This window comes from Salvelinus fontinalis, chromosome 1 (genome assembly GCF_029448725.1).
Source record: "Salvelinus fontinalis isolate EN_2023a chromosome 1, ASM2944872v1, whole genome shotgun sequence".
Taxonomy (NCBI): Eukaryota; Metazoa; Chordata; class Actinopteri; order Salmoniformes; family Salmonidae; genus Salvelinus; species Salvelinus fontinalis.
The window spans coordinates 90,106,124-90,133,116 of NC_074665.1; the positions used below are offsets into that span (position 1 = coordinate 90,106,124).

Genomic DNA, 26,993 nt, shown 5'->3' on the forward strand with positions numbered 1-26,993 from the left:
TAGAGTTAGAGATAGAGTTAGGGTTAGAGATAGAGGTAGGGTTATGGTTAGAGATAGAGGTAGGGTTAGAGATAGAGGTAGGGTTAGGGATAGAGGTAGGATTAGGGATAGAGATAGAGGTAGGGTTAGAGATAGAGTTAGGGTTAGAGATAGAGGTAGGGTTAGATATAGAGATATGGTTAGAGATATAGGTAGGGTTAGGGTTAGAGGTAAGGGTAGGGATAGAGATAGATGTAGGGTTAGGGATAGAGATAGAGGTAGGGTTAGGGATAGAGATAGAGATAGAGGTAGGGTTAGGGATAGAGGTAGGGTTAGAGATAGAGGTAGGGTTAGGGATAGAGATAGAGGTAGGGTTAGAGATAGAGGTAGGGTTAGGGTTAGAGATAGAGGTAGGGTTAGGGTTAGAGATAGAGGTAGGGTTAGGGTTAGAGATAGAGTTAGGGTTAGAGATAGAGTTAGGGTTAGAGATAGAGTTAGGGTTAGAGATAGAGGTAGGGTTAGGGTTAGAGGTAGGGTTAGGGTTGGAGGTAGGGTTAGGGTTGGAGGTAGGGGTAGAGATAGAGGTAGGGTTAGAGATAGAGGTAGGGTAAGAGATAGAGGTAGGGTAAGAGGTAGGGTTAGAGATAGAGTTAGGGTTAGGGATAGAGGTAGGGTTAGGGATAGAGGTAGGGTTAGGGATAGAGGTAGGGTTAGAGATAGAGGTAGGGTTAGAGATAGAGGTAGGGTTAGAGATAGAGGTAGGGTTAGAGATAGAGGTAGGGTTAGAGATAGAGGTAAGGTTAGAGATAGAGATAGGGTTAGGGTTGGAGGTAGGGATAGAGGTAGGGTTAGAGATAGAGGTAGGGTTAGAGATAGAGGTAGGGTTAGAGGTAGGGTTAGAGATAGAGGTAGGGTTAGAGATAGAGGTAGGGTTAGGGTTAGAGGTAGGGTTAGGGTTGGAGGTAGGGTTAGGGTTGGAGGTAGGGGTAGAGCTAGAGGTAGGGTTAGAGATAGAGTTAGGGTTAGGGATAGAGATGGAGGTAGGGTTAGAGATAGAGGTATGGTTAGAGATAGAGATGGAGGTAGGGTTAGAGATAGAGTTAGGGTTAGAAATAGAGTTAGGGTTAGAGATAGAGTTAGGGTTAGAGATAGAGTTAGGGTTAGAGATAGAGTTAGGGTTAGAGATAGAGTTAGGGTTAGGGTTAGAGGTAGGGTTAGGGTTGGAGGTAGGGGTAGAGATAGAGGTAGGGTTAGGGATAGAGATAGAGGTAGGGTTAGAGATAGAGGTAGGGTTAGAGATAGAGGTAGGGTTAGAGATAGAGGTAGGGTTTTGGTTAGAGATAGAGGTAGGGTTAGAGATAGAGGTAGGGTTAGGGATAGAGGTAGGATTAGGGATAGAGATAGAGGTAGGGTTAGAGATAGAGTTAGGGTTAGAGATAGGGTTAGAGATAGAGGTAGGGTTAGATATAGAGATATGGTTAGAGATATAGGTAGGGTTAGGGTTAGAGGTAGGGGTAGGGATAGAGATAGATGTAGGGTTAGGGATAGAGATAGAGGTAGGGTTAGGGAAAGAGATAGAGGTAGGGTTAGGGATAGAGGTAGGGTTAGAGATAGAGGTAGGGTTAGGGATAGAGATAGAGGTAGGGTTAGAGATAGAGGTAGGGTTAGGGTTAGAGATAGAGGTAGGGTTAGGGTTAGAGATAGAGGTAGGTTTAGGGTTAGAGATAGAGGTAAGGGTTAGGGTTAGAGATAGGGTTGGAGATAGAGGTAGGGTTAGGGATAGAGGTAGGTTTAGAGATAGAGGTAGAGTTAGAGATAGAGGTAGGGTTGGAGATAGAGTTAGGGTTAAAGATAGAGGTAGGGTTAGAGATAGAGGTAGGGTTAGAGATAGATTTAGGGTTAGAGATAGGGTTAGGGATAGAGGTAGGGTTAGGGTTGGAGGTAGGGGTAGAGATAGAGGTAGGGGTAGAGATAGAGGTAGGGGTAGAGATAGAGGTAGAGGTAGGGTTAGAGATAGAGATAGAGGTAGGGTTAGAGGTAGGGTTAGAGATAGAGGTAGGGTTAGAGATAGAGGTAGGGTTAGAGGTAGGGTTAGGGTTAGAGGTAGGGTTAGGGTTAGGGTTGGAGGTAGGGGTAGAGATAGAGGTAGGGGTAGAGATAGAGGTAGGGTTAGAGATAGAGGTAGGGTTAGAGATAGAGGTAGGGTTAGAGATAGAGGTAGGGTTAGGGATAGAGGTAGGGTTAGGGATAGAGTTAGGGTTAGGGATAGAGGTAGGGTTAGAGATAGAGGAAGGGTTAGGGATAGAGGTAGGGTTAGAGATAGAGGTAGGGTTAGAGATAGAGGTAGGGTTAGGGATAGAGGTAGGGTTAGGGATAGAGTTAGGGTTAGGGATAGAGGTAGGGTTAGAGATAGAGGAAGGGTTAGGGATAGAGGTAGGGTTAGAGATAGAGGTAGGGTTAGAGATAGAGGTAGGGTTAGAGATAGGTGGGAAAATGTCACACTGCCTTTGGTCCAGAAGATCACAAACAGCAACATCCTGACCTGTCTGTTTTCTTCGGTGGTTCTGAACACTGGGCAGCAGACAGCAACATCCTGACCTGTCTGTTCTCTCTGGTGGTTCTGAACACTGGGCAGCAGACAGCAACATCCTGACCTGTCTGTTCTCTCTGGTGGTTCTGAACACTGGGCAGCAGACAGCAACATCCTGACCTGTCTGTTCTCTCTGGTGGTTCTGAACACTGGGCAGCAGACAGCAACATCCTGACCTGTCTGTTCTCTCTGGTGGTTCTGAACACTGGGCAGCAGACAGCAACATCCTGACCTGTCTGTTCTCTCTGGTGGTTCTGAACACTGGGCAGCAGACAGCAACATCCTGACCTGTCTGTTCTCTCTGGTGGTTCTGAACACTGGGCAACAACATCCTTTAACTATAGTGGAGTAGAGAGTTGTGACCTGTCTTTTTGGACCTCAACCCCTCAGCATTGATTCCATTCCACTGCTGTTGTGTTATTTGATGTCTCCCACCACTGCTGCTAGTCCACTGTGCTGTGTGTCTAGAACGGCTCAGGAGTTGATACACATGAAATTGCTAACTGTCACCTGTGCTCGCTCTCCAGCCTCTAGGTCACCAGACTGCTCGTTATTGCGCACACCTGTCACCATTGTTACACACACCTGCACGTCTTCACTCACCTGGACTCCACTACTTCCTTGATTGCCTGCCCTATATATGTAATTCTCTTTCGTTCCTTCCCCAGGCATCATTGTTTCTGTTTCCTGTCTGTGCGTTGTTCGTGTTTCTTGTTTTGTATTATGTTTAATGTATTTATTAAAACACTCACCCCCTTGTTTCCTGACTCTCAGGGCACATCTCTATCTTCAATGAGTCTGTGTGATGAAGCCCATGATACCTTTTTTCATAGCAGATACACAGAACCACAGTCTGTGGTTAATAAGCTCAAGCTTTTGCTGAAACCTCCAGGACAGGAGGTCTCCAGCAACAGGGTTGGAGAGCCCTGCCTTCTGAGATCAAAAGTAGTTCACTTCCTAGGGAATATGATGCCATTTGGGATGCCCTGTAGAGCCACAACCCGATGATTGATCAGACTTACTCCTCTCTGAATCTTTTAAAGGCATTATGTCATCATCTATTTCTCTGTGTCACACTGCTCTCCTAATTAGTGACAGATAGCGATCAATACAATGAACTATTGGATTTCCATGTTAAGTTGGAAAATTATTGCATTAGCCCTTAACCCTTTACACTTGTGAGAATTGACCTATACGAATAGGGCGAAATTGACATAATTCTTACAGAAGAAATATAACCATGACAGTAATTGAAAGGGAACCGTTTGGAGATTATGGGAACATTATTAGACTAAAGGTGAGAACACAGTTCACCTGACACAAGACTGAATCCAAACGTTACACTGTTGATTTGATTTTACATTTACTGTACTATCGAAATCTGAAAATACTATGCATACATTCAGTAACATAAGACTATTTCTGGAGAATGTGGGGTAAGTGCAACATAAAAAATGACAAGGGTTTGTTTGAGAGGACTAACCGGTGTCTCCAAGTGGCCACACACCTCTCCAATGTGCATAATTCCAAAGTAATTTCAATGCACTTTTATGACTCAAAGAGAGTCTTCAACTGTAAGGTGCTTTTTTTCTCTCCTGGCTGTGTAGTTGAGGAACTAGAGCAGCACACTTGTGGTTGCTTTGTTTGGAACACAGCCCTGCATCCCCACCATCACATAATTACTGCTGTTGTTTACGCAATCCAAAAATGGTCCATTATAAATTGCAATCTGGGTCAGATGGTCATCATTTGAAAACCTGTTCTATTGTCGACGTGACTTGCTAAGTTATAATATAGGACAACAGTGTAAGGCTTTCACAATGCAATTCAGGGAAATGGATCATCATTTTGGTGCGCATAGGGGTCATGAGTGCATTCAGATGTGTGTGCCGTGGTGAATTTTCTTCACAACAGACACGCATTCTGTTCAGAACAACCAAGGGTATGTTGTCATGCCGTCTTGTAACTGTACCTCAAACATGGTGATCATAAACGTTGACACTGTACATTAGTTTTTTTATATGGAAATGTGAAGTGCACATTTGGGTTTGGCTTGTATGACATCAAAGCGGTGTTTATTATAATCCTTAACATGTTTTTTTGCTTTGTCATTATGGGGTATGGGGTAGGCTGCCATTGTAAATAAGAATTTGTTCTTAACTGACTTGCCTAGTTAAATAAAGGTTAAATAAAAAATAAAATATTGTGTGTAGAATGATTTAGGATTCAATCCATTTTAGAATAAGGCTGTAACCTAGCGAAATGTGGGAAAAGTAAGAGATCTGAATACTTTCCCAATGCACTGTAGTCATCTCTGTGTGGCTGAGATATTACTGAACTGTAGGGCTACCTTGGGCCTAGGAGTGTGGTACATATAGTATTTATATAATATCTCTCTCTGGCTGATGCTGAGACTGGCATTTATACATTTCAATCTCCTCTCCTGCAAATCTCTTTACCTAGCCGGTTCAACTCCCAAGGCCGGTCGTTCCCCAATTACAATCTGCTTGACCAACAATAACCCTCCCTCCTTCCCGCACATGCAAAGTCATTTGTTCCGCCAATGGGAAATGTGACATTTTCAGCTCCTCTGACTTTTCACAGGTGGAAAAAACAGAGACAAGTCTATATGAGAAGGTCATTGAAAAGGAGGAATATAATGTCATGAGAACCAGTGGACCTGAACACGCCAATACTGACTGAAGAAATCACTGCATCCAGATTGGCACCTTAATCCCTATATAGTGCACTGCCAATAGGGCTCTGCTCAAAAGTAGTGTATAGGGAATAGGGTACCATTTAGGACACACTCAGTGTTTATCGTTTAGCAGATGTCAGTTAAATAAACCTGTGGTTTTCAGACAATACCATCCACTGTGTCTGCTTCAGTAAGCTCTAAGGGTTTATCAATACTGTTTGGGTGCGGAAGTCCACAGAACTCTTTTTCACTGTTTTGGAAACACGTGAGACATACTGTATGTCATCGACATGTGATGTGGCATTAGTCTTTTGAAATACCACAATATCAATGACTGAGAGATGGAAGTCCATTGAGGTGCAGATAGGCTATACATAGTCAAACAGAATCGTATCAGTCATAGACGAGGAACCTTTCATCGGCCTTTAGATGACCAAGATAACTCAGTAGTTGTAACTATTTGCTAGTATTCCAGGTTTTGATGGGACCAGCTTGATATAACATGTTATGAGTTTTACAGATTATACATGAGTCTGCCTGTCTTGGTCTGCTAGGTCTGATGAGAACAGACAACTTTGTAATGATGTCTACGCCTCATTAGGAGAGAGAGAGCGCGAGAGAGGTGAAGACAACTAGAATTACAATTTAGACCGTCACGGAGGACCAGATTCAATCAACATATTGGTCTATGTTTCCTGCATATCTTTAGGCCAACAACAGAGCATCCCCATCCCTTTATTTAGTCTATCCCATGTAATCCCACCAGCCAGAAAGGAAGAAAGGAAGTTACTGAGACCAAAGAAAGATGAGGAGGAGAAAGAGAGAATATCTACACTATATACACTGCTCAAAAAAATAAAGGGAACACTTAAATAACACAATGTAACTCCAAGTCAATCACACTTCTGTGAAATCAAACTGTCCACTTAGGAAGCAACACTGATTGACAATAAATTTCACATGCTGTTGTGCAAATGGAATAGACAAAAGGTGGAAATTATAGGCAATTAGTAAGACACCCCCAAAAAAGGAATGGTTCTGCAGGTGGTGACCACAGACCACTTCTCAGTTCCTATGCTTCCTGGCTGATGTTTTGGTCACTTTTGAATGCTGGCGGTGCTTTCACTCTAGTGGTAGCATGAGACGGAGTCTACAATCCACACAAGTGGCTCAGGTAGTGCAGCTCATCCAGGATGGCACATCAATGCGAGCTGTGGCAAAAAGGTTTGCTGTGTCTGTCAGCGTAGTGTCCAGAGCATGGAGGCGCTACCAGGAGACAGGCCAGTACATCAGGAGACGTGGAGGAGGCCGTAGGAGGGCAACAACACAGCAGCAGGACCGCTACCTCCGCCTTTGTGCAAGGAGGAGCACTGCCAGAGCCTTGCAAAATGACCTCCAGCAGGCCACAAATGTGCATGTGTCAGCATATGGTCTCACAAGGGCTCTGAGGATCTCATCTCGGTACCTAATGGCAGTCAGGCTACCTCTGGCGAGCACATGGAGGAATGTGCTCGCCAGAGGTGCCACCCCACACCACAAAGAAATGCCACCCCACACCATGACTGACCCACCGCCAAACCGGTCATGCTGGACGATGTTGCAGGCAGGAGAACGTTCTCCACGGCGTCCCCAGACTCTGTCACGTCTGTCACATGTGCTCATGTGCTCAGTGTGAACCTGCTTTCATCTGTGAAGAGCACAGGGCGCCAGTGGCGAATTTGCCAATCTTGGTGTTCTCTGGCAAATGCCAAACGTCCTGCACGGTGTTGGGCTGTAAGCACAACCCCCACCTGTGGACGTCGGGCCCTCATACCACCCTCAAGGAGTCTGTTTCTGACCGTTTGAGCAGACACATGCACATTTGTGGCCTGCTGGAGGTCATTTTGCAGGGCTCTGGCAGTGCACCTCCTTGCACAAAGGCGGAGGTAGCGGTCCTGCTGCTGGGTTGTTGCCCTCCTACGGCCTCCTCCACGTCTCCTGATGTACTGGCCTGTCTCCTGGTAGCGCCTCCATGCTCTGGACACTACGCTGACGGACACAGCAAACCTTTTTGCCACAGCTCGCATTGATGTGCCATCCTGGATGAGCTGCACTACCTGAGCCACTTGTGTGGGTTGTAGACTCCGTCTCATGCTACCACTAGAGTGAAAGCACCGCCAGCATTCAAAAGTGACCAAAACATCAGCCAGGAAGCATAGGAACTGAGAAGTGGTCTGTGGTCACCACCTGCAGAACCATTCTTTTTTTGGGGGTGTCTTACTAATTGCCTATAATTTCCACCTTTTGTCTATTCCATTTGCACAACAGCATGTGAAATTTATTGTCAATCAGTGTTGCTTCCTAAGTGGACAATTTGATTTCACAGAAGTGTGATTGACTTGTAGTTACATTGTGTTGTTTAAGTGTTCCCTTTATTTTTTGGAGCAGTGTATATAGCAGTATGTGGACACCCCTTCAAAATAGTGGATTCTATTTCAGCCACACCCATTACTGACCGGTGTATAACATTGAGCACACAGCCATGCAATCTCCATAGACAAACATTGGCCGTAGAATGGTCGTACTGAAGAGCTTGGTGACTTTCAACGTGGTACCGTCATCTGATGCCACCTTTCCAACAAGTCAGTTAGTCAGATTTCTTCCCCGGTCAACTGTAAGTGCTGTTATTGTGAAGTGGAAATGTCTAGGAGCAACAATGGCTCAGCCGTGTAGGCCACACAACCTCACAGAACGGGACCGCCAAGTGCTGAAGCGTGTAAAAATCCTCTCTCAGGTTCTCGGTGGCAACACTCACTATCGAGTTCCTAATTGCCGCTGGAAGCAACATTAGCACAATAACTGTTTGTTGGGAGCTTCATGAAATGGGTTTCCATGGCCAAGCAGCCACACATAAGCCTAAAATCACCATGCGCAATGCCAAGCGTCAGCTGGAGTGGTATAAAGCTCGCCAACATTGGACTGTGGAAACATGTTCTCTGGAGTGAGAAATCACTGTTCACCATCTGCCAGCCCGACGGCCGAATCTGGGTTTGACGGGTGCCAGGAGACCGCTACCTACCCTAATGCATAGTGCCACCTGTAAAGTTTGGTGGAGGAGGAATAATGGTCTGGGGCTGTTTTTCATGGTTCGGGCTAGGCCCTTTAGTTCCAGTGAAGGGAAATCTTAACGCTACAGCATACAATGACATTCTAAACCATTCTGTGCTTCCAACTTTGTGGTAACAGTTTGGGGGAGGCCCTTTCCTGTTCCAGCATGACAATGCTCCTCTGCACAAAGCGAGGTCCATACAGAAATGGTTTGTCGAGGTTGTGTGGAAAAACTTGACTGGCCTGCACAGAGCCCTGACCTCGACCTCATCCGCCCAAGACCTCTGCAACCCGCCTCTTGAGGATTGACCACAAGTTCTCAATGGGATTAAGGTCTGGGGAGTTTCCTGGCCATGGACCCAAAATATCGATGTTTGTTCCCCGAACCACAAATTCTGACAAACTCCAATCATTGATTAAGCAAGAATGGGCTGCCATCAGTCAGGATGTGGCCCAGAAGTTAAGCACATACTTTTGATCATGTAGTGTATAAAAATGGCTGCGGCTGTGGGGTAAAAAGGGTAGAATGCGGGCACAGGGAGGCTCGGGCCCAAGATGAGATTGAGTAACATATTCATAAAGAGACCCTGTCTCCCCACAGATGATTCTGCCTTAGTTTTTACCCAGATATGTCCCCAAAGCTTCTCACCACTGTGTACTGTGAAACAGTGCCACTTAAATATGACCCTCCCTCCCTTCCTCCTCTTTTATTCCATGTTTTTCTCTCTTTCCATACTCCCTCCCTCTTACATACCCTCCTCCCTCTCCGTCCTCCCCGGTGGTTGCCATAACAACAGCAGCACTGCGCCATTCATCTGCTGGTGTACAGAGGAGTCCTGGGCTCCCTGCTCCTGTGGAACTAGCAGTGCCTCTCACATCTATACATAACACCGCTCGCTAAGCGCCAGGCACGGACACGAATGAGCTCGCAATCCATCTATTGGCCCGTATTTGCCTCTGCTGCTTAGGAAAGGTCTTCTTTTTTTGGAAGGAGAAAGCTGGCCGACTGTCCAAGGATGAGTGAAGATATCCGAGAGAATGTAATCTCGGTGTCCCTCTCTCTCTCTCCCTAGTGACACAGTGACTGCTGCCTGGGTTTCTTCCTTGACCTCCTCCTCCTCTCGCTTTTCTCGTCACCCTGCCATATCTGCTTCCTTCCTGCAACCCATATCATTTTCCGTGGCTGAATCGAGCTGACTGAACGGCGTCAGCAACACTGAGACCTGTAGAGGATTACTTTGAAAGAAGAGAGGAGAGGAGGAGAGTCGTTATTATTTTTCCCCCTCTGCTTGATTTGCTGTGCCGCTTGCTGTGTGGGTACCAACCAAGGGGTCATCGTTCAGGGAGGAAGGTCTGTTTTTGTCACTGGACGGAGAAGGAGGGAAACTGCTGCCATATTCCAGTCTTCCACAATCATGCAGGATCTGGCTTGAGAATGGTGAGCCAATTAGGGATGGGCACGGTTATTAAAATATCTGAATGGATGTTAGTATCTGATCACTTGTGTGAGTGTTCATTTTTGTAGAGATTTAGTTTTAGGCTTTTAATTTATGCTTGTGATATTGTTACATACCACCTCTGCTGTAATTTACCTGGTGTGTTCCAGGCCTGGCCCAGGTTAACAGGCTCTCTGGGCCTTGCCCAGGTTAGCAGGCTCTCTGGGGGGTCAGTGTGGAGGAGTGGAGTGGATGTATTCGTCATAGGCTTGAATGCTATTGTTGGTACAGCAAGCTGGGCTTATAAGGAGAGAGAAGAGGGAGGCTAAGGTCTTTGCAGCTGTAATCAGAATTTAGGCTCAGTAACTGTAGTATCTGGCTACAGCGTGGGGAGTAGTAACTGGCTACTGATGGGTGACTGTAACACTACCTGACTACTGGTGGGTGACTATAGCAGTAACTGGCTACTGGTGGGTGACTAGCAGTAACTGGCTCCTGGTGGGTGACTATAGCAGTAACTGGCTACTGGTGGGTGACTGTAGTAGGAACTGGCTACTGGTGGGTGACTGTAGTAGTAACTGGCGACTGGTGGGTGACGTTAGCAGTAACTGGCTACTGGTGGGTGACTGTAGTAGGAACTGGCTACTGGTGGGTGACTAGCAGTAACTGGCTCCTGGTGGGTGACTATAGCAGTAACTGGCTACTGGTGGGTGACTAGCAGTAACTGGCTCCTGGTGGGTGACTATAGCAGTAACTGGCTACTGGTGGGTGACTGTAGTAGGAACTGGCTACTGGTGGGTGACTGTAGTAGTAACTGGCTACTGGTGGGTGACGTTAGCAGTAACTGGCTACTGGTGGGTGACTGTAGCAGTAACTGGCTACTGGTGGGTGACGTTAGCAGTAACTGGCTCCTGGTGGGTGACTGTAGTAGGAACTGGCTACTGGTGGGTGACTGTAGTAGTAACTGGCTACTGGTGGGTGACGTTAGCAGTAACTGGCTACTGGTGGGTGACGTTAGCAGTAACTGGCTACTGGTGGGTGACGTTAGCACTAACTGGCTACTGGTGGATGACTGTAGTAGGAACTGGCTACTGGTGGGTGACGTTAGCAGTAACTGGCTACTGGTGGGTGACGTTAGCAGTAACTGGCTACTGGTGGGTGACTGTAGTAGGAACTGGCTACTGGTGGGTGACGTTAGCAGTAACTGGCTACTGGTGGGTGACGTTAGCAGTAACTGGCTACTGGTGGGTGACGTTAGCAGTAACTGGCTAATGGTGGGTGACGTTAGCACTAACTGGCTACTGGTGGGTGACTGTAGTAGTAACTGGCGACTGGTGGGTGACGTTAGCAGTAACTGGCTACTGGTGGGTGACGTTAGCAGTAACTGGCTACTAGTGTGTGACTGTAGCAGTAACTGGCTACTGGTGGGTGACTGTAGTAGTAACTGGCTACTGGTGGGTGACTGTAGTAGTAACTGGCTACTGGTGGGTGACGTTAGCAGTAGCTGGCTACTAGTGGGTGACTGTAGCAGTAACTGGCTACTGGTGGGTGACGTTAGCAGTAACTGGCTACTGGTGGGTGACTGTAGCAGTAACTGGCTACTGGTGGGTAACTGTAGTAGTAACTGGCTACTGGTGGGTGGCTGTAGCAGTAACTGGCTACTGGTGGGTGACTAGCAGTAACTGGCTCCTGGTGGGTGACTAGCAGTAACTGGCTCCTGGTGGGTGACTATAGCAGTAACTGGCTACTGGTGGGTGACTGTAGTAGGAACTGGCTACTGGTGGGTGACTGTAGTAGTAACTGGCTACTGGTGGGTGACGTTAGCAGTAACTGGCTACTGGTGGGTGACTGTAGCAGTAACTGGCTACTGGTGGGTGACGTTAGCAGTAACTGGCTCCTGGTGGGTGACTGTAGTAGGAACTGGCTACTGGTGGGTGACTGTAGTAGTAACTGGCTACTGGTGGGTGACGTTAGCAGTAACTGGCTACTGGTGGGTGACGTTAGCAGTAACTGGCTACTGGTGGGTGACGTTAGCACTAACTGGCTACTGGTGGGTGACTGTAGTAAGAACTGTCTACTGGTGGGTGACGTTAGCAGTAACTGGCTACTGGTGGGTGACGTTAGCAGTAACTGGCTACTGGTGGGTGACTGTAGTAGGAACTGGCTACTGGTGGGTGACTGTAGCAGTAACTGGCTACTGGTGGGTGACGTTAGCAGTAACTGGCTACTGGTGGGTGACGTTAGCAGTAACTGGCTACTGGTGGGTGACGTTAGCACTAACTGGCTACTGGTGGGTGACTGTAGTAGTAACTGGCGACTGGTGGGTGACGTTAGCAGTAACTGGCTACTGGTGGGTGACGTTAGCAGTAACTGGCTACTAGTGTGTGACTGTAGCAGTAACTGGCTACTGGTGGGTGACTGTAGTAGTAACTGGCTACTGGTGGGTGACTGTAGTAGTAACTGGCTACTGGTGGGTGACGTTAGCAGTAGCTGGATACTAGTGGGTGACTGTAGCAGTAACTGGCTACTGGTGGGTGACGTTAGCAGTAACTGGCTACTGGTGGGTGACGTTAGCAGTAACTGGCTACTGGTGGGTAGTAACTGGCTACTGGTGGGTGGCTGTAGCAGTAACTGGCTACTGGTGGGTGACGTTAGCAGTAACTGGCTACTGGTGGGTGACGTTAGCAGTAACTGGCTACTGGTGGGTGACGTTAGCAGTAACTGGCTACTGGTGGGTGGCTGTAGCAGTAACTGGCTACTGGTGGGTGACTGTAACAGTAACTGGCTACTGGTGGGTGACGTTAGCAGTAACTGGCTACTGGTGGGTGACGTTAGCAGTAACTGGCTACTGGTGGGTGACGTTAGCATTAACTGGCTACTGGTGGGTGACGTTAGCAGTAACTGGCTACTGGTGGGTGACGTTAGCAGTAACTGGCTACTGGTGGGTAACTGTAGTAGTAACTGGCTACTGGTGGGTGGCTGTAGCAGTAACTGGCTACTGGTGGGTGACGTTAGCAGTAACTGGCTACTGGTGGGTGACGTTAGCAGTAACTGGCTACTGGTGGGTGACGTTAGCAGTAACTGGCTACTGGTGGGTGGCTGTAGCAGTAACTGGCTACTGGTGGGTGACTGTAACAGTAACTGGCTACTGGTGGGTGACGTTAGCAGTAACTGGCTACTGGTGGGTGACGTTAGCAGTAACTGGCTACTGGTGGGTGACGTTAGCATTAACTGGCTACTGGTGGGTGACGTTAGCAGTAACTGGCTACTGGTGGGTGACGTTAGCAGTAACTGGCTACTGGTGGGTGACGTTAGCAGTAACTGGCTACTGGTGGGTGACCTCTCTCTCTCTCTCTCTCTCTCTCTCTCTCTCTCTCTCTCTCTCTCTCTCTCTCTCTCTCACTCACTCACTCACTCACTCACTCACTCACTCACTCACTCACTCACTCACTCACTCACTCACTCACTCACTCACTCACTCACTCACTCACTCACTCACTCACTCACTCACTCACTCAATTTCAATTCAATTCAATTTGCTTTATTGGCATGACGTAACAATGTACATATTGCCAAAGCTTATTTACAATATAAAAATGAGAATCAAAATGGTCAACGGGACAACAGTAACAACAATAACTAAGTGTCAAAATAACCATACATTCAACAATAACAATAAACATACAGTAGAGTACATGTGCAGGTTGATTGGTCTGTCAGACACTGTCCCTCAACTTATGGCAGGCAGCAATGTAGTGCGCTGCCAACCCACAGCTCTCTGCGTCCTCCCCCAACAGGACGGGTAGCCTATCCTCATCAGAGAGGTCTTTGAAACCTTGAATAAGAGTTTCAAATTTGGGGAAATGACACTCTCTAATTGTTTTATATTTTTTACATTTTGTCAGGAAATGCAGCTCCGTCTCAGGTTCTGCTGTTGTGCAGTGGTTGCACAGCCTTTCCTCTACAGGGAGCCAGGTTTTCCTGTGTCTACCCTTCTCAATGGCAAGGCTGTGCTCACTGAGCCTGTACTTTGTCAAGGTTTTTCTAAGGTTTTGATCAGTAACCATAGTCAAATAGTTAGCCATGGTGTACTGTCGATTTAGGGCCAGATAGCACTGCATTTTGCTCTGTGCTTGTGCTTGTGTTTCCCAATAAGCAATGTAGTTTTGTTTTGACTGTGTTGTAATTTGGTTTATTCTGATTGATTGGATGTTCTGGTCCTGAGGCTTCAGTGTGTTAGTAGAACAGGTTTGTGAACTCAGCCCCAGGACCAGCTGGATGAGGGGACTCTTTTCTTTGCTCAGCTCTTGGTATTGCAGGGCTTGGTAGTGATATGAGAGGGGGTCACTGTATTTTAGATGTTTCCAAAACTTAATTGCTCTTTTTTGAGTTTTTATTATTAGTGGATATTTGCCTAATTCTGCCCTGCATGCATTGTTTGTAGTTTTCCTCTGGACATGTAGGAGAATCTTACAGAACTCTGCATGCAGGGTTTCAATGGGATGTTTGTCCCATTTGATGAAATCTTGTTTTGCAAGTGGACCCCACACCTCGCTGCCATAAAGTGCAATTGGTTCAATGACATATTCAATTAGTTTTAGCCAGATTTTAATAGGTATTTCAATTTGAATTTGCTTTTTAATTGCGTAGAATGCCCTGCGTGCTTTCTCTCTCAGTTCATTCACTGCCTCATTAAGGTGTCCAGTTGAGCTTATTCTCTCTCTCTCTCTCGGGGGTTAGCTAGCTAGCTGGTGTGAAAAGCTGAACAGTACAGAATTTCCCAATAAGAAGGATGTCTGCTGCATGAATAGTCCCTCATCAGTAGCTGCTGGTGGTGTCAGGTGAAGGAAGGTGTTTGATGAGGAGAAGGACACACACACTCACCATCGACAGACAGATTCCACAGGAGTTCGCTGCTATCGTCACCTACTGCAGAGAGCTGTGATGAGGCTCCTTGGTGTCTGTCAGGATTTTAGCATTATACAACCACACTCGGTCCCTCATGACAGACTTCCTGTTTTAGACACAAGTGATTGGTGTGTGCGGGGGTGCGTGCGTGATGACATGATTCCATCACAGGGCTTAATGACGACCTGTAGACATTCACCTGTTGAAGGATGTGAATTTGTCAAAAGGCTTTACCCCTGTTGAGCTGAAGGTCATGTATAGAAGGGAATGACAAATGCAGATAGGATTCATCTACCGGTACAATCACCTTTAGAGTATTGCCTAAGAAATAATGGAACTTTAAAGTGTATGGAAGTAGCATGTGCCGTTAATAGATTTTCTACATCAGTGCTGATAGACATAGACTACAGCTAGCTACACCCACATTCAAATGGAGAATGTTGCACATTAGTAATAATAGTCTGTCCAAATGATTTTAAGGTTAATTTGGTTATCAAAGGATAACCAGTGGAGCATAAAGTGTATTCTATTCTCTTCACTAAGTAAGAGCCTCTGGGTTGGTTCCTGCATGCTGGAGCTTCGTACAGACCCTTTTCACCACTCAATTCTTATCAGAAAACCAGCCAGCTAGCCCACTGAGAGAGAATTGGTTATGTCGCAAATGGCACCCTACTCCCAATGTAGTGCACTACTTTTGACAAGGGCCAATAGGTCTCTGGTCAAAAGTAGTGCACAGTTTAGGGAATAGGGTGCCATTGTGACACCCCAGCAATAAATCAAACATTGACAAAACCACTCTCCTCTAAAAACCCTCACTTTGTCTCTCAGAGCAAAAGGTTACAACAGGAATCTCATTATGTTTGCTGTCTGGCTAGCTGGTGGAGTAGTGGAGAGGTGGAGGCTGTTGAAAAGTACTTAGAGCCCGTCAAGTCCTCCCATCATCTCAGTGTCACCGCGGCAACACAACTCATCCACAATTTTGTTGCCGTAATTAACCCTTCACTATGAGTTAATGCAGGTAAAAGGGAAAGTTCACCCAAATTACAAAAGTACATGTTGGTTTCCTTACACTGTAAGCAGTCTATGGACAAGGTGTGTCAGCAAGCTTTGGTTTAGTTTCCTTGACACTTTGTCCACATGCTAACATTTTTTTCGCGCATCATGTTCAAATCATCTATAAGTGACTTTGTTGAACTTCACAATACATTTTCAATTATTTTTGATGATTTGGAAATGATGAGTGAAAAATACTAATGTTGGTCCCATGACTAATGGTCCATTTTTATGGAATTGAGTTTTGTTTTGTTAAGACCCTCCAGGAAGGGACTTGTCCAGAGCAGATTGTGGATAAATACTTTTTTGTTCTTTCTATCTGTAAAATACTAAATTGACAACATACAGTATCAACAATTCCCTCTGGGCAAGTCTGAAAATATACACTTAAATCCACTTCAATCAGATCAGTGGTCACCAACCTTTTCTGAGTAATGATCACTTTTTGAGTCAAAATGCAAGCTGACCTCTACCGCTCAGATTTTTTGTTTGTTTAAACATGACTTAAAAAGCATAAACCTATGCAACATTAACCAATTAAAAACAGTTCTGTGGCAATGAGGTTTGTGCAGTAGGCTAAAGGCCCAATACATTATTACTGCACATTGGCTATGCTTGAATTGACCTGCCAATGTTGTTCTCCTCAGACCATTTTGATATTATATTTGTAAAAAAAATTGGTATATGATCACACTGGTAATAGATCATTTGACTGAGCATAATAATTCGTTTTTTTTTTTACTGGACTGATGAACTGCATCTGATGGTCAGTCTGAGGGTCGAGAGGTAGGGAGCAGCAAGGAGGCTGCCTGTCACCCAACTCCCCGTCCATCTGCTCTCCTTCCCTCCGCTGAGAAAAGGGACACAGTCTTCCAGCTGATGGGGAAACTCAAGTCACACTGCATTATTTCTGCCTCATGCACCAATTCATGTCGTTACTCCTATGACCAGAGAAAGTGAGATATTCTTAGATATTAAAAAAGACACAAGCCGCTAATAATAACAAGGGCAGTTTATCGGAACACTTTGCTGTAGTCATTCATTACAGCTATAATGCTGGTGGTAGAGATCCCCTGGTTGGTGACCGCTGGTGTATATGAAGGGGAGGAGACAGGTTAAAGAAGGATTTTTAAGCCTTGAGACAATTGAGGTGGAAGGAGTTCTTCATGTTTTGTACACTCTGTATATAAGCTTAAGCACACAACATTTGGTGAATGCAGATGCTTCTGAAGCTGAGGAAAGTGTGTTGGTGTCAGGATTGTGTGCGGAGAAGTATCGGAGTCAAGCACAGGACACAGGTGTTGAGCGAAACCACAGTGTTTTACTCAAAATATAGGCAAAAGTTCCACAAACGGAAATAATCACAAACACACACGTAATCATCACAACCACTAACGCACAAACAATCACGGACAAAACAGAAATGAAAGCCAGAGGGTTAAATAGGGAACATGATGGGGGAATTGAAACCAGGTGTGTATAATACAGACAAAACAAAATGAAACTGAAAAATGCATCGATGGTGACTAGAAAGCCGGTGACGTCGACCGCCGAACACCACCCGAACAAGGAGAAGGGCCGACTTCGGCGGAAGTCGTGACAGTTGGCGTGTGAGAAAAGTCTGTGACTTCCGCAGTTAAACACAAGTACACTGAAATTAGACTAACACCAAATGCCTATTTAGACCCAATCACAGTCTCTTCAAAGTAAGTTACAAAATATAGTCCAGTTTGTACCATTCTCTATGAAATGGCCTTTTAAATGATGTGTAATGCAATTTTGTGAGCTTTGAAATTGTTGATGTATGTCAATTTTAATGTGGTTACAATTCATAAAAAAATGTATGACGGTTGCATGGTAAACTACAAAAAAATTATATATGTATTTGACATTTGTATGTTTATTTTTTTTAAATACTAATATAATTGGACCAAAATACCAACAAATCTCAAATTGATAGGTCGATGCAACATTTCTATTTCAGCCTGTGGTGCCTGGCCTTAATGTAGATTGGAAAGTAAATTAATGTAGTGTAAATATGTACATTTTTGGTGCCTTTAGTTGGAGTTAAATTGGAAAGTAAATGAATTTAGTTGGGAATGACTGTTGTTCCATTGGGTTGACACAGGGTGATTTAACAGTGCAAGACTTGTCAAGAAGGAACTATAGATTTGGAATGAGTCAATTTAACCTGTTAGTAGGAGTCAGTATATGTTGGAAACTAAGTGGATTTATTGTCAATATGTATAACTTTTTTGTTCAATTGGGTTTTCTATTGGGTCCTTATACATTGGAAGGTTGCGTCCCAAATTACACCCCATTTCCAATACAGTGCACTTTTTTTGAGCAGGGCCCATAGCAGTGCACTATATAGGGAACTGGGTGCCATTTGGGACGTACACGAAGACTGTTCTAAAATAAGCTGTATTAGTGTAAGAATGAGAAACCCGCAGTGTGCTATTAATAGGCCTGATAATGATTTGCTTACAAAACACAGCAGTGGGATTACCGTGCGTTATGTACCCTGACTACCCCTCCACTCATCTGCTAATGATGATGCTACCAAGCTCAGCGAATCAGGTGTCTGTCTATCTGTCTGTCTGTGCGTGCGTGCGTGCACACGTGTGTGTGTGTGTGTGTGTGTGTGTGTGTGTGTGTGTGTGTGTGTGTGTGTGTGTGTGTGACAGTGGTTATGTTGAGCCATATATGTTAGTCTTTTAGGATTCAGGGCACCACACTAGTGTTTTCAATGGGTGATACTAGTGCTATAACTGCAATTAGGTGAATGGATAGCCTCCATTAAGCATCGCTCTTCTCTCTATTCTCATCCTCTTTATCTTTACAGGAAAATTGCTTTCACTAACGTCAGTGACTTTAAAGCATTTTCACTCTGTTTCTCCTGTCCCCGTTGAGCTCCAATCACCTCCACTCTGTTTCTCCTCTCCCCTGTTGAGCTCCAATCACCTCCACTCTGTTTCTCCTCTCCCCGTTGAGCTCCAATCACCTCCACTCTGTTTCTCCTCTCCCCGTTGAGCTCCAATCACCTCCACTCTGTTTCTCCTCTCCCCCGTTGAGCTCCAATCACCTCCACTCTGTTTCTCCTCTCCCATGTTGAGCTCCAATCACCTCCACTCTGTTTCTCCTCTCCCCGTTGAGCTCCAATCACCTCCACTCTGTTTCTCCTCTCCCCTGTTGAGCTCCAATCACCTCCACTCTGTTTCTCCTCTCCCCCGTTGAGCTCCAATCACCTCCACTCTGTTTCTCCTCTCCCATGTTGAGCTCCAATCACCTCCACTCTGTTTCTCCTCTCCCCGTTGAGCTCCAATCACCTCCACTCTGTTTCTCCTCTCCCATGTTGAGCTCCAATCACCTCCACTCTGTTTCTCCTCTCCCCTGTTGAGCTCCAATCACCTCCACTCTGTTTCTCCTCTCCCCGTTGAGCTCCAATCACCTCCACTCTGTTTCTCCTCTCCCCGTTGAGCTCCAATCACCTCCACTCTGTTTCTCCTCTCCCCTGTTGAGCTCCAATCACCTCCACTCTGTTTCGCCTCTCCCCGTTGAGCTCCAATCACCTCCACTCTGTTTCTTCTCTCCCCTGTTGAGCTCCAATCACCTTTACTCTGTTTCTCCTCTCCCCTGTTGAGCTCCAATCATCTCTACTCTGTATCTCCTCTCCCCGTTGAGCTCCAATCACCTCCACTCTGTTTCTCCTCTCCCCTGTTGAGCTCCAATCACCTCCACTCTGTTTCTCCTCTCCCCCGTTGAGCTCCAATCACCTCTACTCTGTTTCTCCTCTCCCCTGTTGAGCTCCAATCACCTCCACTCTGTTTCTCCTCTCCCCCGTTGAGCTCCAATCACCTCCACTCTGTTTCTCCTCTCCCCTGTTGAGCTCCAATCACCTCCACTCTGTTTCTCCTCTCTCCCGTTGAGCTCCAATCACCTCTACTCTGTTTCTCCTCTCCCTGTTGAGCTCCAATCACCTCTACTCTGTTTCTCCTCTCCCCTGTTGAGCTCCAATCACCTCCACTCTGTTTCTCCTCTCCCCCGTTGAGCTCCAATCACCTCCACTCTGTTTCTCCTCTCCCCTGTTGAGCTCCAATCACCTCCACTCTGTTTCGCCTCTCCCCGTTGAGCTCCAATCACCTCCACTCTGTTTCTTCTCTCCCCTGTTGAGCTCCAATCACCTCCACTCTGTTTCTCCTCTCCCCTGTTGAGCTCCAATCATCTCTACTCTGTATCTCCTCTCCCCGTTGAGCTCCAATCACCTCCACTCTGTTTCTCCTCTCCCCTGTTGAGCTCCAATCACCTCCACTCTGTTTCTCCTCTCCCCCGTTGAGCTCCAATCACCTCTACTCTGTTTCTCCTCTCCCCTGTTGAGCTCCAATCACCTCCACTCTGTTTCTCCTCTCCCCCGTTGAGCTCCAATCACCTCCACTCTGTTTCTCCTCTCCCCTGTTGAGCTCCAATCACCTCCACTCTGTTTCTCCTCTCCCCCGTTGAGCTCCAATCACCTCTACTCTGTTTCTCCTCTCCCTGTTGAGCTCCAATCACCTCTACTCTGTTTCTCCTCTCCCCTGTTGAGCTCCAATCACCTCCACTCTGTTTCTCCTCTCCCCCGTTGAGCTCCAATCACCTCCACTCTGTTTCTCCTCTCCCCTGTTGAGCTCCAATCACCTCCACTCTGTTTCTCCTCTCCCCGTTGAGCTCCAATCACCTCCACTCTGTTTCTCCTCTCCCCTGTTGAGCTCCAATCACCTCCACTCTGTTTCTCCTCTCCCCGTTGAGCTCCAATCACCTCCACTCTGTTTCTCCTCTCCCCGTTGAGCTCCAATCACCTCCACTCTGTTTCTCCTCTCCCCGTTGAGCTCCAATCACCTCCACTCTGTTTCTCCTCTCCCCGTTGAGCTCCAATCACCTCCACTCTGTTTCTCCTCTCCCCTGTGGAGCTCCAATCACCTCCACTCTGTTTCTTCTCTCCCCTGTTGAGCTCCAATCACCTCCACTCTGTTTCTCCTCTCCCCTGTGGAGCTCCAATCACCTCCACTCTGTTTCTTCTCTCCCCTGTTGAGCTCCAATCACCTCCACTCTGTTTCTCCTCTCCCCGTTGAGCTCCAATCACCTCCACTCTGTTTCTCCTCTCCCCTGTTGAGCTCCAATCACCTCCACTCTGTTTCGCCTCTCCCCGTTGAGCTCCAATCACCTCCACTCTGTTTCTCCTCTCCCCTGTTGAGCTCCAATCACCTCCACTCTGTTTCGCCTCTCCCTGTTGAGCTCAAATCACCTCCACTCTGTTTCTCCTCTCCCCGTTGAGCTCCAATCACCTCCACTCTGTTTCTCCTCTCCCCCGTTGAGCTCCAATCACCTCCACTCTGTTTCTCCTCTCCCATGTTGAGCTCCAATCACCTCCACTCTGTTTCTCCTCTCCCCGTTGAGCTCCAATCACCTCCACTCTGTTTCTCCTCTCCCCTGTTGAGCTCCAATCACCTCCACTCTGTTTCTCCTCTCCCCCGTTGAGCTCCAATCACCTCCACTCTGTTTCTCCTCTCCCATGTTGAGCTCCAATCACCTCCACTCTGTTTCTCCTCTCCCCGTTGAGCTCCAATCACCTCCACTCTGTTTCTCCTCTCCCATGTTGAGCTCCAATCACCTCCACTCTGTTTCTCCTCTCCCCTGTTGAGCTCCAATCACCTCCACTCTGTTTCTCCTCTCCCCGTTGAGCTCCAATCACCTCCACTCTGTTTCTCCTCTCCCCGTTGAGCTCCAATCACCTCCACTCTGTTTCTCCTCTCCCCTGTTGAGCTCCAATCACCTCCACTCTGTTTCGCCTCTCCCCGTTGAGCTCCAATCACCTCCACTCTGTTTCTTCTCTCCCCTGTTGAGCTCCAATCACCTCCACTCTGTTTCTCCTCTCCCCTGTTGAGCTCCAATCATCTCTACTCTGTATCTCCTCTCCCCGTTGAGCTCCAATCACCTCCACTCTGTTTCTCCTCTCCCCTGTTGAGCTCCAATCACCTCCACTCTGTTTCTCCTCTCCCCCGTTGAGCTCCAATCACCTCTACTCTGTTTCTCCTCTCCCCTGTTGAGCTCCAATCACCTCCACTCTGTTTCTCCTCTCCCCCGTTGAGCTCCAATCACCTCCACTCTGTTTCTCCTCTCCCCTGTTGAGCTCCAATCACCTCCACTCTGTTTCTCCTCTCTCCCGTTGAGCTCCAATCACCTCTACTCTGTTTCTCCTCTCCCTGTTGAGCTCCAATCACCTCTACTCTGTTTCTCCTCTCCCCTGTTGAGCTCCAATCACCTCCACTCTGTTTCTCCTCTCCCCCGTTGAGCTCCAATCACCTCCACTCTGTTTCTCCTCTCCCCTGTTGAGCTCCAATCACCTCCACTCTGTTTCGCCTCTCCCCGTTGAGCTCCAATCACCTCCACTCTGTTTCTTCTCTCCCCTGTTGAGCTCCAATCACCTCCACTCTGTTTCTCCTCTCCCCTGTTGAGCTCCAATCATCTCTACTCTGTATCTCCTCTCCCCGTTGAGCTCCAATCACCTCCACTCTGTTTCTCCTCTCCCCTGTTGAGCTCCAATCACCTCCACTCTGTTTCTCCTCTCCCCCGTTGAGCTCCAATCACCTCTACTCTGTTTCTCCTCTCCCCTGTTGAGCTCCAATCACCTCCACTCTGTTTCTCCTCTCCCCCGTTGAGCTCCAATCACCTCTACTCTGTTTCTCCTCTCCCTGTTGAGCTCCAATCACCTCTACTCTGTTTCTCCTCTCCCCTGTTGAGCTCCAATCACCTCTACTCTGTTTCTCCTCTCCCCCGTTGAGCTCCAATCACCTCTACTCTGTTTCTCCTCTCCCTGTTGAGCTCCAATCACCTCTACTCTGTTTCTCCTCTCCCCCGTTGAGCTCCAATCACCTCTACTCTGTTTCTCCTCTCCCCTGTTGAGCTCCAATCACCTCCACTCTGTTTGTCCTCTCCCCAATGTGCTCAAATCACCTCAATAACCAGAGAACTCAATAACCAGAGGCCTTAGCGTGGAATGGACGTAAAGTGTCTTTTTTGGTTTTAGAGAAGCGCTGTAAAAATCCTTGGTATAATTAACCTCTATTTGACTCAGTGTCAGCCAGGGTATCCATCTACAACAGGGGTATGAAGATCTCACCCTATGGGGTCCGGAGCCTGCTGGTTTTCTGATCTGTTAGAGAGGAAAAATGAAAGGAAGCAGTGGAACTGGCTTCACAGTCCAGATTTGAATGGAAGTTATTCACAGTAGGATAGCTTGGATTGATTAGGATGTTTTCTGTGCTTCTGCTTGCTTTTTGGAGTCTATGCCGGGTTACTGTAAAGCACTTTGTGAGAAACTGCTAATGTATAAAGGACTTTATAAATACATGTACTTGATTGATTGAGGGGGTTAGGGTGGGGGAATAGGTATATACAGTGTGATGTTCGAAGTACGAGGACCTGCCAAGACCTGCAGCCGCCCTAGACCATCATGCACTGCTCTGGGCCTATAAATAATCTCACTAGGAGTTAGAGCTCAGCTGAGACTGGGGTCAGGGGTTAAGGGTCAAGGCATGTTGGCTATTAGAATCTGCTCCATCATCCGTCCACATTAGGTCTGAGGCCATTCTACGGTACTCTCACCTCTTAAATACACTATTTAATCACAGTCACATAACTCTACAATGATGGTGTCATTCTCAAGTCTCTCTCTCTCTTCCTCCACTATAGTTATCTGAAGACTGCCTCCTCAATGTGTTACTGGTATGTCATTCTCAGCCTGTTCCAGCTATACACTCACCCTGTAGTCTTCCTCCACTATAGTTATCTGAAGACTGCCTCCTCAATGCACTATAACAGTATCATGTAACTCTATCCTGGTGTTGATGTGTAATTCTCAGTTTGTCTCACCCTCTAGTCATTTCTTGCTTTTGTCCAGTGTGGTTGTCTGAAGAGCAAGTGGTCACACATCCACATTGACCATGACTACACTGCTTCCCGAGTGTATCAAGAATGGTCCACCCAAAGGACATCCAACAAACTTGACACAACTGTGGGAAGCATTGGAGTCAACATGGGCCAACGCTTTCGATAGCTTGTAGAGTTCATACCCCTATGAATTGAGACTGTTCTGAGGGCAAAAGTGAGTGCCACTCAATATTAGGAAGGCGTTCTTAATTTTCTGTTCACTCAGTGTATAGTGCACTTCTTTTGACCTGGGTAGTGCACCCTATAGGGAATATGGTAGCATTTGGGATGCATCCATGGAGTGGAAGTCCTTAAGTATTGACTAGTAATGTGGGTGGCAGTTGAATAACCCCAGTAGACTACATCATAGGCCTGTACTGAAATGACTCCTCTCTGGAATCACCAGACTATCATGGACCATATTGACCTGTTGGCTTTGGAGCCGGATTCTAATTTCAGGGCGCAGCACTGCGGTGACCCGCGGCTTGTGTGTTTGCGTTTGGCGTTTTGTTTTTGATTGTTGATAGTGTTTGTCTTCGTGTTGTTTTATTCTCCTTGTATTTATTGTCTGTATTTATATTGATGTCTTTTGTATTTTATTTTATTTAACATTTCTTTAACTAAGCAAGTCAGTATGTTTGATCATACTATATGTGTTATGTACATAGAGACGCAAACAGCATTTCCCCATGGGGATATTAAAGTAATTATCTTATCTTATGTAAGCATTGGTTGGATGTACTGTTGGCTAACCTTACATGACTAATACTAACATGTAAGCTTTGTATGTAGTCTTGTGAGCCGTACTTGAAGTTTCATGCTAGCTATGTGAGTCTTGTAAACCTTACCAAACAATCCCGTAGCTATAACATTATGAATAATATTGGAGCTCTTTTAAGATGTAATCCTGCTAGCACACAGGTTATCTGAGGTACAGAATCAACAGAATTTGGGGCAGAGTTCAGAAGGACAGAACCACAGCTAATGATTGTTCTTAGCAGATCAGCTCCTCCCCCTGTGTGTGATGTGTCGTGTGTGTGTGTGTGTGTGTGACCTCACTGGGCAACCCCCCCCCCCCCCCCCCCCCCCCCCCACACACACACGCACACACGCTTACTGAAGCAGCTGAGTTAATGGTGCTTGTACGGGGGTGTTGTCAGCAGCCTCTATATTCAGTCTGAGCTGAATGAACACGACACCTTCCAGTGTTTCACACTCTACTAGCAAGTGTTGTTTAGACAACCATCCAACCAGACAGGCTTTAAGAGGTACTGTAGTAGTTACTGTAGAGGTACTGTAGTAGTTACTGTAGAGGTACTGTAGTAGTTACTGTAGAGGTACTGTAGTAGTTACTGTAGAAGTATTGTAGTAGTTACTGTAGATGTACTGTAGTAGTTACTGTAGAGGTACTGTAGTAGTTACTGTAGAGGTACTGTAGTAGTTACTGTAGAGGTACTGTAGTAGTTACTGTAGAGGTACTGTAGTAGTTACTGTAGAGGTACTGTAGTAGTTACTGTAGAGGTACTGTAGTAGTTACTGTAGAGGTACTGTAGTAGTTACTGTAGAAGTATTGTAGTAGTTACTGTAGAAGTACTGTAGTAGTTACTGTAGAGGTATTGTAGTAATTACTGTAGAAGTACTGTAGTAGTGACTGTAGAGGTACTTTAGTAATTACTGTAGAGGTACTGTAGTAGTGACTGTAGATGTACTGTAGTAGTTACTGTAGAGGTACTGTAGTAGTTACTGTAGATGAACTGTAGTAGTTACTGTAGAGGTACTGTAGTAGTTACTGTAGAAGTACTGTAGTAGTTACTGTAGAGGTATTGTAGTAATTACTGTAGAGGTATTGTATTAATTACTGTAGAGGTATTGTAGTAGTTACTGTAGAAGTACTGTAGTAGTTACTGTAGATGTATTGTAGTAATTACTGTAGATGTATTGTAGTAGTTACTGTAGAAGTACTGTAGTAGTTACTGTAGAGGTATTGTAGTAGTTACTGTAGATGTATTGTAGTAGTTACTGTAGATGTACTGTAGTAGTTACTGTAGAGGTATTGTAGTAGTTACTGTAGAGGTATTGTAGTAGTTACTGTAGATGTATTGTAGTAATTACTGTAGATGTATTGTAGTAGTTACTGTAGAAGTACTGTAGTAGTTACTGTAGATGTATTGTAGTAGTTACTGTAGAAGTACTGTAGTAGTTACTGTAGAAGTACTGTAGTAGTTACTGTAGAGATATTGTAGTAATTACTGTAGAGGTATTGTAGTAATTACTGTAGAGGTATTGTAGTAGTTACTGTAGAGGTATTGTAGTAGTTACTGTAGAAGTACTGTAGTAGTTACTGTAGAAGTACTGTAGTAATTACTGTAGAGGTATTGTAGTAGTTACTGTAGAAGTACTGTAGTAGTTACTGTAGAGGTACTTTAGTAGTTACTGTAGAGGTATTGTAGTAATTACTGTAGAGGTATTGTAGTAGTTACTGTAGAGGTATTGTAGTAGTTACTGTAGAGGTACTGTAGTAGTTACTGTAGAGGTACTTTAGTAGTTACTGTAGAGGTATTGTAGTAATTACTGTAGAGGTATTGTAGTAGTTACTGTAGAAGTACTGTAGTAGTTACTGTAGATGTATTGTAGTAATTACTGTAGAGGTATTGTAGTAGTTACTGTAGAAGTACTGTAGTAGTTACTGTAGAGGTACTGTAGTAGTTACTGTAGAAGTACTGTAGTAGTTACTGTAGAGGTACTGTAGTAGTTACTGTAGAGGTATTGTAGTAATTACTGTAGAGGTACTGTAGTAGTTACTGTAGAGGTACTTTAGTAGTTACTGTAGAGGTATTGTAGTAATTACTGTAGAGGTATTGTAGTAATTACTGTAGAGGTTTTGTAGTAATTACTGTAGAGGTATTGTAGTAGTTACTGTAGAAGTACTGTAGTAGTTACTGTAGATGTATTGTAGTAATTACTGTAGATGTATTGTAGTAGTTACTGTAGAAGTACTGTAGTAGTTACTGTAGAGGTACTGTAGTAGTTACTGTAGAGGTATTGTAGTAGTTACTGTAGAGGTATTGTAGTAGTTACTGTAGAGGTATTGTAGTAGTTACTGTAGAGGTACTGTAGTAGTTACTGTATAGGTATTGTAGTAGTTACTGTATAGGTATTGTAGTAGTTACTGTAGAAGTACTGTAGTAGTTACTGTAGAGGTATTGTAGTAGTTACTGTAGAGGTATTGTAGTAGTTACTGTAGAGGTACTGTAGTAGTTACTGTAGAGGTACTGTA

General features: G+C 45.7%; 1 protein-coding gene across 5 annotated transcripts in view; it reads left to right on the forward strand.

Moving 5' to 3' along the window:
• LOC129863576 (protein TANC2-like) overlaps positions 1 to 26,993 on the forward strand; it is a 589,624-nt gene that overhangs the window by 262,556 nt on the left and 300,075 nt on the right. The window contains exon 1 of one of the 5 annotated variants that reach the window (XM_055935679.1): positions 8,962 to 9,792. The exons of the other annotated variants lie outside the window; for them this stretch is intronic. The gene's annotated coding sequence lies outside the window, so the exon portion shown is untranslated. Of the gene's footprint in view, positions 1 to 8,961; positions 9,793 to 26,993 lie in introns of those variants that run through there. 5 annotated transcript variants of the gene reach the window in all.